The sequence below is a fragment of the Ascaphus truei genome, chromosome 14 (genome assembly GCF_040206685.1).
Source record: "Ascaphus truei isolate aAscTru1 chromosome 14, aAscTru1.hap1, whole genome shotgun sequence".
Lineage (NCBI taxonomy): Eukaryota > Metazoa > Chordata > Amphibia > Anura > Ascaphidae > Ascaphus > Ascaphus truei.
In genome coordinates, this window is record NC_134496.1 from 31,000,482 (window position 1) to 31,013,589 (window position 13,108).

General features: G+C 45.7%; 1 long non-coding RNA gene across 1 annotated transcript in view; it reads left to right on the forward strand.

The window, feature by feature from the left end:
• Positions 1-6,679, forward strand: part of LOC142465393 (uncharacterized) — a 196,493-nt gene extending 189,814 nt beyond the window's left edge. Inside the window, exon 5 of the long non-coding RNA XR_012787865.1 lies at positions 6,585-6,679. This is a non-coding gene — a long non-coding RNA (uncharacterized LOC142465393). The remainder of the gene's footprint in view (positions 1-6,584) is intronic.
• Positions 6,680-13,108: the final 6,429 nt, after the last annotated feature.

Here is a 13,108-nt window from a genome sequence, read left to right on the forward strand (position 1 = left end):
CCCTCCGCTTGGTATGATGTGTATTTATCTTCTTGCCACCAGAGGAGAAGATAAATCAGGTCTGGATTTTACCTCCCTCTCTCCCCTCTGATCTCTTTCTCTGTCGATTTTCTCTACCTTTATTTTGTCTTCTCCCTCTTCTTCTCTTCCCGGTTCTTTCAGTGACTTCTCCCCACCATAGGCATGTCCACGGGTTTGGAGGCAGTCTCGGTGATTTCAGCGTCATTGTCGCCTTTATTTCAGCTGTGTCTCACTAATTAAAACAAATCAGTAGTTGCACCTTTAAAATGCTGTTTTTAATACAGAGATCTCCCTTGTTAAGTCCCTTAGAGGTTGTCATTTCTGCTACTGACAAGTTAATTCAATGGCAGTTCTTGACTGCAAATTGGGGGCAGCACAGAATAAATGCTGCTTTTACAAGATACACTAAGTTATGGTAAATCAGAGCTCCTAACATAACGTTATCAAAAACAGGAATGGACCCAATTTTTCTGAGGTTAACGCATATCCACAAAGCTAATTGTATGCAAAAACAATGCCCGTACTACATCTCAATAGCACAGGCTTAACACCACGTTACTGCAGCACAATGTTGTGTTGTCATCCAATAACGTGATAGTAAGTGTGTCTTAGCGTTACTCCAATCCAGACCCTGATATAGGGCTTTACCTCACGTAAAAGAGGAGAGGGAAATAACGCTATACAAGTTAAATCCTACATAACTGTGGTGTTACACCCATCCAAACCCTATAAAAGCCCTATTTCCGTGTCTAGAGTAACGCCAGGTTTAGGTGTGGCCTAACGTAATATGAAGTCCCCTTTTGCATATAATCTGCACGTCAGTATCACTAACGGCCGAACAAATGAAAGCAACGTAAATCTGGGTTAACATTACGTTTTTTTCTTTAGCAGATAAGCGTTACCATTAACATGACATCAATTTAGGTTAACATTCCAAGCTTCTGGGCCTATATTCTCCTTCAAGTGACACTTCTACTAACTTGTTTTTTTTGTGAATAATGTGACTATGTATCTGTATTATCAGATACTTATAGTGGTACATTCTCATCTGTTTAATTGATGATGGATGGATCATTCAGATGTAGACACAGGATGGGTGAATTTATCTACACTAATTCCCCCTGCTGCAAATCTGGGGAGAAACTGGTGTGGAGGATTTATCAAATACAATCTTTATCCCATTCACTTGGGGGTTTTTTTTTTTACAAAAAGATGAAAAAACACCTACATTTAACCGTTTAAACACGTCACTGTCATTAGTTCACTATGGTTCTACTACAAGGACGCGACCCACCAAGAGTGAGATGTTTTAACACACGGAGGTTTCTGCTCCATGTTTAATTACTGTTGCAAGAAATTAGTTAAGTCAACTTTCTTACATCTGCGCTAACCAGGGAGGTTTACCTAACCGGCTCAAACCTGGCAGAATAGGTGCAGAATAACAGAAACACGGACACATTATAATGTGTGCTCCCTATATTTTTGTTCCTATTGACGCGTGACAAATGACATGGAATACATGGAAATCATTAGAATATTAACTCTATAAACATCCATAGAGAGCCCTCATTGTACACTTGCATGATGTAACATGTGCATTATTTCACACGAGTTTCTGTTCTATATTATAACAAAAGTAGGAGAAGGAGGGTAGAGAGGGGTGATTTTTATTTTTGCCAAAAATGCGAATTTGATGTGAAAATGATAGAATATTTGTGAATTTGGTGGAGATTAAAGAAAAATGTCCACCACTAGTTTAAAACATTTTTTTCCCCAAAAACTAAAAGGAAAACGGGCAAAAAATAAATAAATTGGGGGATATTCGGAAACTGGCAAAAAAAATAGTAATATTTGAAAAAGGGAAAATATTAAAAATGTGTAAAATATAAAAGAAATTAACATTTTAAAATTGGAGGTACCCAGCACCGCTATACAAACCCCAGTGTTCGTTTTTAGGGGCAATAGAAATGCTTAGAAATGCACTTCTTGTATAAATAAAGCTGATTGGTTTTACTTTCATATCATTTACATTTTCACATTCATTTTATCTGACTTGTATCCAAAATTCTGCCGCTAATATTGATTTCTGACAAATTTTTTCTTAACACGCTCTTTTTCCTTCCTATATAATTCCCCTCTACTCCCTCCTCTTTCTCTCCCTCGCTTTTAGTCTATTCTGTTCATCTCTTCTCATTATACATTTGCTAGGAGCTCCCTCTGCTGATGCTTCACATACAGGCAGCTCTCTAGAACTCAGGCTCAGATCTACAACACGGTGCTAAGCTTGTGTACGCCTTTACTCCATTTCATATGAATGGGAGCTGCGGCGGGCTAAAGCTTAGTGCTCTTTTGTTGATATACGTGTAGCATGGCCAGTCCAGACTGCCTCTCTGTCTCCTGTCACGTAAGTCCTTAGTAGCTACAGGCTGGCAGGCTATCCTAGGTGCATTTACCCCCCCACCCCCTCATGCTGACTCTCTGAGTGGCAGAAGTGGTGATGACACAGGGTCTGTGTATAGCCAATAGTGGTGCAGTCCTTGTGCCCTCCCCTTCTGGTGTCTGAGAGAGGAAGTGATACATTATAGAGCGTTGTCTTACACTCCTCCTGGGGAGAGGAGTTGTGTGCTGCTCCTCCCGGCTGGGAGGGAGACATGCCAGGCAGGCCATAATGGGCTGACTGAGAGAGAGATCAGAGGCATCAATGCTATCAGAGAGCCAAGCACCATCCAGAGGTCTGGGACCCAGATCAATCTACTCTGCATCCGCTGTAATACCATCCACAGAGGATGTCTCAATAAAGCATCCCTTTTTGTATACCCCTGCTTGAGTCTACAGTCTATTAGACAGGAATGTGAAAAAGTCTGTTCTGGTGGGGCCTGTCCTTGTGAGCCCTGGAGCCCACCGGAGCTTGAGGCGCTGGCACCCTGACAAGCAAGTAGAATTCACCAAAAGCCTGTCCTGTTCCCCACACCATCGCGGACCACTCAGCTCTCCTAGACCCTCACAGATATGCACGCGCCACAGACAGCAGTAGCCAGCAGTACATCTTCCAGAGGGGGGGAAGCAGGGCTACAATTGGAGGCGCTGCTGAGATGGCAGCAACAGGGCAGGCTTTCAGAGACTTGGCAGCTGGTAGTAAAAGAGGCCGGTGCTGGGCTCCTGATGCTACCCCAGGGACCCTGGGCACTCATCCGCGTTAAGGAAAGGGGGAGTCTCTCCCTGAGGCGACACCGGGGAGGGGGCTGCCTACACCCTTACCTAGGAAACAACTGTGTTGGGGCGTAACCCGAGGGCATGTTACTGGGGAGCGTAGACACCCTTCATCATATCCAAGACAGGGACAGGACATCCTTTCAGTGGACCAAAAAGACCCTGTGTACCTGTGCATGATGCACTGTGCACATTGGGGCACACCCTGAGGGTATGTTTCCAGGGAGCGTATACCCTTCATTCTGTTATTTGAACATGGGCCAGGGCCCTTACAGTGTACCGTGAGGGCCCTTAGGTACCAACGCACAACGAATTGTGCTTCTGGGGGCGCACCCGGTGGGAAATGTATCCAGGGAGCGTGAACCCCATATTTGTTCTAAAAAAAGGGACGGGCCCCTTACAGTTTACCGTGAGGGACCTTGTGCACCTTTATTATGGACTGTGCTGCAGTTTTAAGAGTAGGAATGGGCCCCTGAGGGGTTATCAGAGACCCTGTGTACCTAATTTCTCAAGTGCTGTGCTGTGTGCTTCTAAAATGGCGTCCACCGCCTGTCTGCATGTTCTGCAGTATCCAAAATGGCACTCCCAACAGTAAAAGGGACCGCATGGGATGCAAAGTCAAGTTGCAAGCTCTTTGCAAACATCAGTTGCAAGCTTTTTGGCCCCAAGTCTTGGTACCGCCCCTCAAAGTGACTGGCTCAGCCGGAGCTATGTCACGCGCCGCCCTACCCCAAATTCCACCCAGGGGAGGAGCAAAACCAAACCAGCCAATATGAGCCTGCCCTTGATCTGGGATGAGTCTGCAACCTGCTGCACCCACCTCAGTTCCACGGAGCTGAGCAAGAGTGAGGAATAACTATACAAACCCTCTCTGTATACTACCTCAATGGCTACCAGCAAAAGTATTGATGACTTGGAGATCGCTAACTATAGTCTCCCCGGAGGTTATCTAGTCGTCCGGGTGAACGGACAGATGCGGTGCCTCTGCTCACAATGCTGGCTCCCCGGAGACGACGTCAGCCTAAGTGCTCGGTGCCACCACTGCGAGGCCTACTACATGAGGCCTGCCAGCCCTGAGCCACCTGCTCTATTTGTACCCATTGCCAGGGCCTCCACACCAGCCAGTGCGGCCCTTTTGGTACGTCCTAATGCGGTCCCTATCCCTTTGCCTGCTGCCTCATCTTCTCCAGTCTTCCCTGACCTCTATGTCGTGGAGGATGTCGTGGGCCCGAGTGCTGTAACCAACATGCCCGCGTGCCTCCATGGTCCGGTGCCAATGGTACCAGCGCCCGATTACAGCCAGGCCCTCATGCGGCCTATCCTGATTTATGCACCGCGGGGCCCATGTGCCCTAAACAACACTCACGCGCCGAGATGCCTGATGGTTCCCAAACCGGAACCTGTGCCAACTGTGCCCGACGACCGGCAGGATGAGTGGACTGGCCCAGAGGTGTCATGTGCGGTTCCCTAGGTGGCCCAGGAGCAGGCAAGCTCCATACACTGGTCGCCCGGGCGAGTGAATCTCCGCGACATCGCGTCCTGGCGGAGGTGTCCCTACCCGTTCCAGAAGAAGATGACATCTCCTGTGCGAGACCTGCAGAGAAGAGACCATCTCTTACCTGCATCCTGCGACAGCGTTCCAGCTCCGAGTCGTCCGTCCAGGAGGCCGTGGTGCGGCCAGAGCTCCGGAGGAGTCCCACGCCTTAGGAAGATGCCGGCGCTGTCCAGGATCTGCCTGCGGAGGAATCGAAGGACGTCTCCTACTTTCTGACTGGTGAGGTTCCTGCTCCTTTCACTTCACAGGATGCAGCTGTGGCCTACCTGAACGGGGAGCCAAGTGGTACTTTGTTTGGCGTGCCGCAGGATGACATATTTCTGGTGCAGCCGCATGTGACGTCATCGCCGCCGCCATACTTGAGCCTGTCCGGTGGCATCGCGAGACTGTCGCAGCATACTGGCGTCACAAAGGTGGCGCCTCCGGAGCCTATTGAACCACAGATAGTGCCAACAGTGGTGAGTCTGGGACTGATCCCTGCCGATGATCCCTGCTATGTGGCTCGTTGTAAGGGAAGGGGTCACCGGACCCATGAGGTCACTCCGCTAGCACCTCCACGAGGCCGTGGTAAGCCCGCACAATATGGACAGGTCATGGACATTGCTAGGCCCAGTCACCAGCCCTACTCACTCATGCCCTTGCCAGGTCATTGCTATTGCTACCACTTCCACCTTTGTGCTTTCCCGGTTCCCATGTGATGATGTGTCCCCTGGGCTATCTCCTGACTTGGGGGATTGGTCTTTTGGGAGGGGGGATCTGATGATTCAGAGGGAGAACCACCAGTACCCATTTGCAAATCAGTGTCTAAATCACTGAGGTCTTTCAGATCTTTCAGGGAGTCCTCACAATCTCAGCAATCTAACACATCAGGAGTATCCGCCCAGGTATGCACCATGCCAAGTAGTCCGAGGCCTGAACTTTTGTCCGGGGAACCCCTTAAGTGGTGGGACCCTATGTTCCAAGGCTATGTCACCAGCATGGATAGGACCAGGTTCGTACTAGTTGATGGGCCCATAGTGAATTATTGGTGGGAGGATGGCTCATTCTTCGCTGAAGCCATCCGTAAGCGTTTGGAAGAAATACATTTAGGAGTTAAGACACCCTAGCCCCCCTCCAGTCTATACCAGTAGATGGACCCTAATGAGCTTAAGTTTTGGGTCTTACCCGGCTAGGGAGCTGGCCGAAAGATATTAAGGCTTAGCCGAGCTGACAGGGCAATAAGAAACCGTACCGTCAGTCTCACGGGTACGACTTCCCTTATGTACCTGAACCGATCATGGAAGAAATAGATGACAACCGGCATGATTGGCTCAAGTTGGCCGTTACCGATTATCTCAGCCAAAACTAGTGTCAAGGAATTCATTAAAGATTCCCTTACATGTTCCATAATGAGAGAGTGGCTGGTGGGGACTTGTATATTCATGGATAGAGTAGAACTCCGACAGCAGCCTGGTGCCCCTAAGGTGTATTCTGTGTGGGTAAAGGATTTTGAGGGACGGGTCATCCAAAAGCCTGATAATAATAATAATAATAATAGCATGTTCTTGTATAGCGCTGCTAGTTTTACGTAGCACTTAACAGAGACATTTTGCAGGCACAGGACTCTGCCCCGTGGTGCTTACAATCTATGTTTTTGGAGCTCACTGAGCCACTCGTTAGTGACCCCATACTCTTAATGTTGGAAGAGTTAGATATATCATCGCTGTAACCAGTGGATGACTTGGGTTCTTGTTGTCTGTGCATGTAATTTGGTTAATGATGTACCATCTCTTATGTGTAACCTGTTATTGCATTGCAGGCCCAGGGTGATGGATGGTGCTCCAAATTCATCCCAGTGAGGACATGGGATTTTCTACCCAGGGGAGAGTGTAGCATGACCAGTCCAGACTGCCTCCCGTCACGTAAGTCCTTAGTAGCCAAGAGCTGTAGCAGGCTATCCTAGGGGCATTGACCCCACCCCCTCCCCCTCCATGCTGACTCTGAGTGGCAGAAGTGGGGTGACACAGGGTCTGTGTATAGCCAATAGTGGTGCAGATCTTGTGCCCTCCCCTTCTGGTGTCTGAGAGAGGAAGTGCTAAATTATAGAGAGTTCTCTTACACCCCTCCTTGGGAGAGGAGGTGTGTGCTGCTCCTCCCAGCTGGGAGGGAGACATGCCAGGCAGTCACTCATGGGCTGACTGAGAGAGAGATCAGAGGAATCAATGCTATCAGTGAGCCAAGCACCATCCAGAGGTCTGGGACCCAGATCAATCTACTCTGCATCCGCTGTAATACCATCCACAGTGGATGTCTCAATAAAGCATCCCTTTTTGTATACCCCTGCCTGAGTTTACAGTCTATTAGACAGGGATGTGAAAGAAGTCTGTTCTGGTGGGGACTGTCTCTGGGAACACTGGAGCCCACTTGAGCTGGAGGCGCTGACACCCTGAGAAGCAAGTAGAATTCACCAAAAGCCTGTCCTGTTCCCCACACCATCGCGGACCACTCAGCTCTCCTGGACCCTCACAGATATGACCGCACCACAGACAGCAGTAGATAGCGTACATCTTCCAGAGAGGGGGGAAGCAGGGCTACATAAGCCTCGTCAGTTATCTTAGCTCTATTAAAAGCTTCCTAGTTACAACCTCGGAGCAGAAAACAGCACAAGATTTAACAAAGGGAAGAAAAAAACCACTGTTTTAAATAAGGTTTGCAGCTGAAATAGACTATAGATATGAAATACTCTTATAGGGGCAGGTTTATCCAGCTCTGTTACGGGTTAACGCACCCGATCCTGCGTTAATGGGAGTTAACGTCGGATCGGCAGGATAAGCCTTGATGAATCTGTCCCATAGTTTGATGCTGCCAAGCTTGTGCAAAAAAAACAGCATCAGATTCAAATTGTAAAAAGAGAAACTCTGCTGTTCTGTGCTTGCAGATGAGTTACATTTAACAAACAATAAGGTTTTTTTTTTATAGCCTATTATTGTAATCAGCTTTCTAACAAAGATGTAATTTGCCTTGTCACTATCAGCAAAAGATATTAGTTAAGTAAAAGAAAACCTCCAAAGTTTTAGTTTTCCAATGAAATGTAAAGTTAAAAAAAAATGATTTCAATATACTTACAGTATACATGTCTGCATTTTTTTTATAAATATGTTAATCAGCTCCTTTTAACCTATGACTCTGTCCTTTGTTCTCTTTTGTCCTGCAAAGAACTGACACTTTAAACAAGATGCAATTTAGCTTGCTAGGTAATTAGTTGATTTGTTAGCATACTGCTAATTGTAGACAACCCCAAATGAATGGGCGCCATTATGTGAGAGTGGCCACATCTACTACATTCTTACTGCAAGTGGCTGACCCTACCTTGTTACAACGTGCCCAGCTGACCATTAGGCTCCAACCTTCTGACACTGACCAATACAAACGTCTCCCAGACTCGAACAAACTGCTCCTAAATGTTAACACTTTGGCTGCTGCAGGACTCCTCGTCACTGTCTCACGAAAAACAAAGTCCCTCAATGCTGCACAAACGGAAACTTTAACCACCCACTAACTCCAAGCTTACAAGTGTACAAACAGATCCGTATCTTACTCTGTTATATGCATGCAGAACACAGTGAGTGAGGGCTATCTGTTGGGTTCTTTTTCTCCTCCTGACTATCATCTTTTATATGCAGCCAGAAAAGGGATCTGAGGAAGCACCTATTATTGGTGCGATCTGACTGAGTCGGACTGAGACCAGACGATTCCAACGGTCAGCTGTGTACCAAGAGGAGGTCCAGCCGGAACCTGTGGGATCGGTCGAGCAGTGTGGGAACCAGTGGTCACTTCCAGAGTGGTACCATGTCCATAACTTGCCATGCCCATAAATGTCACCTTTGATGTACGTGTAACACTTACCTGCTGATGAACACTCATTTGACATAATACATACTACACAATGAGATTTGTGCGCTGTTTTCTTTTTGATGTTTTGAGAAGTAAGAACTAATGTTTCAACTTCTTGTTCTGGCAAAGTGCGACGTTGATCGTTTTTCCTCATCACTGCAGTCATGCGACCCATTCCCAAAGAGGTTCATTTGTATCTTACCATCATCTGGGGAGAGCTGAAGGTTTTGTGACATCACACTGATGTCTATGACACCTGGAACTTCCTTTACCATAAGTGACATCACCAAAGTGACAACATGGAGACTGTCCTTTTAAATATTCAGAATTTCAATATGCTTTAACAACAGTTTTCAATAATAAACATGAAAAAGAGTATTACGATTGTACAGGTGCAGCCTTCCTATAATAGCTAGTAATTAACATTTACCAGGGTGAGTGATAAGGCAGAAGTTCCCCCAACTCATATTTATTTTACCCAGCATCTTTTTTTACAAAATGGGGATAGAGCTGTTTTCAGATCAGGGAACCCCTCCTGTTTCAAAGATACTAGTGAAGTTACCAGGCTCAAATCACCCTGCAGGGGAAACCAAATAGCAACGAAATCTCAGGCCAATAGGAAGTTGCATTATCATCAATTCTGGCTTCCTATTGTTTCGCCATTTAAATTCCCTCTAAAAACCCAGGAAGTAACACTGCTAACTTCACCAGTAAGTATCTCGGAACCAGCTCCCCAGAGCTGAAAATAGTGCAGTTCAACTATAGAGCAGCGGTGCGCAAACTCCCCTGCGCCCCCCACTGCTCCCTCCTCGGTCGCGCCACCCCCTCGCGTCTAATGATGCATCAAATGACGCTTGGGGTCATGTGACGTCACGTCACGTGACCCGCAGCGTCATTTGACATCACGTCTCCATGGCAACGGGCGTCATTTGACGCCGCGTTATCATAGAGATACGTGACCAGAGCCCTGTAAGTACGTTTACAGAGGCCTCGCGCTCTCAGCGCGGGGCCTTTGTAAATGTCGTGCCCCCCCCCTGAAAAGTCTCGGGCCGCCCCTGGGGCGTGCCCTCCAGTTTGCGCACCGCTGCTATAGAGATACTCCCCATGTCCCCATAACATAAAATGAGGGGGCTAGTTAAGGGGAATTTCTGCTTTAATGACCATTAACAATTTTGCAACTTAATGCATAGAACCCTTCTGGAATAAAATTAGGGTTAATACACATTGTTAAGTAGGTTATTAACATCTTTGTTTCTTCTGTATGATATTAGAGGAAGGCATACATGATACTGAGCTACACGAGTTAATGTAATAGAAATAGCTTTGAGACACAATGAAACCAAGTGATTTAAAATGAAATAGTTCAAGTCAATTTCCTGAACTGCGTCATCTTCTTGGCCACGTATTGTGTTCCTCCAACAGATGGCAAATGAAATACAATTTCAGGAATTTTCTAATACAGAAGGAATGATGAATGTTCTTTTCAGCTCATTACACGGTGGGCAGAAGATGTTTGGAAGAGGTCTGAGCTATTGATAGCGTAGGTTGATTTTTTGTTGTTGTTGTTGCAGATTTAGGGTCAGATCCACAGAGTTCCATTATTGACTTAAAGTGTTTAAGTTCATGCCTCGTTAAGTGCTAACGTGTTTCTTCAAAGTGTACTAACGCAGTAACGGCCGTTATTGCTAATGATATGCAAACACTCTAGCAACACATATCCACAGAGCTGTTACAGTTAACGCCAGAATGCGTTAGCTCCCTTTATTTTAAATTAAAGTCCAAAGTGCTATAAATACCACCCGAAACACAACTTTATACAACCCGTGCAGAGATACCTGTGCACAAAAAGGAATACAACTGAGATACCTGGGAAATATGCTAATTGAAGTAATTTAAATATACTTTGCATATCCAAACTAGCATATATCCCAGGTGTGCTTCCTTTTGTGCACCAGCAGCTCTGCATGTGTTCTATAAAGGTGGGCTTGGGGAGGTATATACCACCATTGGAATTCCCTGCCTCTGACCCCCACTCTTCTACCCTCTTCCTTCCTTACCCCACCCCCTAATTAAAATGTCTGCTTCCCAGCGAAAAGGTCGGGCTTCTGGTGAGTGAAACTGAATTCTAGTGAGTGGGTCTCAATAAGTGGGTATGCCTCTCAATAAGTAGCTCTGCCTCCTAATGAGTGTGTCCACTTTCCAATAATGGTGTCTTCCTCCTAATGAGTGGATGGGCCTCACAACAAGAAAGGTGGATTTCCAGTGAGTGTGGTTGAATTGTAGTGAGTAGGTACTCCTCCCAATGAGTGGGTTCACCTTCAAATGATTGTGTTCTAATGAATGGGTTGGCCTCCTAATGAGTGAATCTGTCTTCCAATAATCAAGTCTGAGCAATACTCATTGCACCAGCTAAAACACTGGAACTCTATGGCCCTTTCAATTGGTTCCTACATGAACAACACAGCATTACAACACCTTTGTTCCTTAAATCCTTCGGGTAGGCAGCCTGGGCATGGAATACAGGATTATTAGCAGAACTGAGAAGCTTTATCAGCATTGTACTGTCACAGAATGAAGCACCGAGAGATTTTCTGTTGTTTAAAACTTAAGTGGATATTATTCCAATTCCTCAATAATTCCCCAGACAACATTCTTCTGAGCCAACTTTTGCTTAACAATAGTGATGAATAAGGGGTTACTTTTGATTCCTTGTATATTGTATTGTTTTAAGCCTTTTGTACCAGCTATGGACAGTGTGTATACACATTGGGACATCAAATTGTTGTCAAGGTCATTTCAGTAGGTGTTGACAATGATGTGCGCAAAAAAATACTTATAAAAGAGCAAGCTGAACTGGGGTCAGTGATCTGCTCAATGTGCACTTAAAACTAAGGGAATTAAAGTCAGTCCCTCATATGATCTAAGTATCTAATAATGGCAATGAAATGTTTAAGAATTTAAATATAAAGGATTGCCACTTATGTTATACAAAATTCAGTCACCAAAATCAAGTATTTTTTTAAAGAGGCAATCCAAGCAATATCCTACGTGTGTTTTAAAATATATATATATATATATATATATATATATATATATATATATATATATATATATATATATATATATATATATATATATATATATATATATATATATATATGATACGAACCAATCCAAAGACCAGTAAAGAGACAGCACACCGCACGGGGTTAATCCAAAAATCTATATTCACAACATGAAATACACGTAAGCCAACGTTTCGGTCCCACAGAGAGACCTTCCTCAGGGACCGAAAACGTTGGCTTACGTGTATTTCATGTTGTAAATATAGATTTTTGGATTAACCCCGTGCGGTGTGCTGTCTCTTTACTGGTCTTTGGATTGGTTCGTATCATACTTATTTTCTATGGGACTAGCATCTGCTATTATAACCTTTTCTACTGCAGTGTGCTGACTGACCTTCATGTGTGTATATATATATATATATATATATATATATATATATATATATATATATATATATATGTAACGGTATTTCTGGCCCGGCCTGACCCACCCAATCTCACATTGGCCCCTGTGGTCTAACCGGACCCCATTACAGTGTAGATATGCCTGATGGTGCACCTGTTGGCTACAGGACTCCTGAGTCTCCCGCATGATGGTGTGTGGGGAGGACCCGTCCAGACAGGCAGCTGAGGTAGTGTGCCGAGTCTCACCTAGTTCCAGTGCAGCGCCTCCACCTCACCAGGGTCCCTGCGTCCGCAAGGGGATGATCCTGGCGAGGAACTCCTCCGTGGTGCTCCTCTCTGTACACTCATTCCAGATAGATACACGAGAGGGTTTCTGGCTGAACTCATCTTTATTGACACGGCAGGGCAGCTGCCCTCCACAAGGAGTATCTTCAGCCGCTCATCTCGCCAGTGCTCCCTTTAGATAGGTATATCACCTAGATCAGGGATTCACTATTCCCGCAGGAATCACTGTCCTGTGCCAGGTCCCTGGACACAGTCTCCCATGGAGTTACTATATCATAACTGACAGAACTCTTCCTCAACTGGACTTGAACTAGACAGCAACTCAGGTAGAACTTTCCAGCAACTAAACTATTAGACACAGTGCTGTGCCTTATGTAAGCTTCTGAGGCTGACACACCTCTGACATCACTAACCATGGAGTCAGAGCATGTGACCAGTCCCAGCCATACACAGAGCACCCCACCAGGGTGTGAGGGAAAACCTCCATGATTACTGCTGGCATGCCCACACTTACCAGGCCTTACTGCCAGCAGGAGAGATGACTGTAGGCATTTTACATGACCGCTACATTCTCCCCCTGGTGAATCCCATCGTCCTCGCTGGGACCTAAATTTGTATACCTCTTTCCAGGAAGCACTGTAACGGAAAACATAATTAACATCACACATGAATACAGTCATCCGCCAAGCCCGCC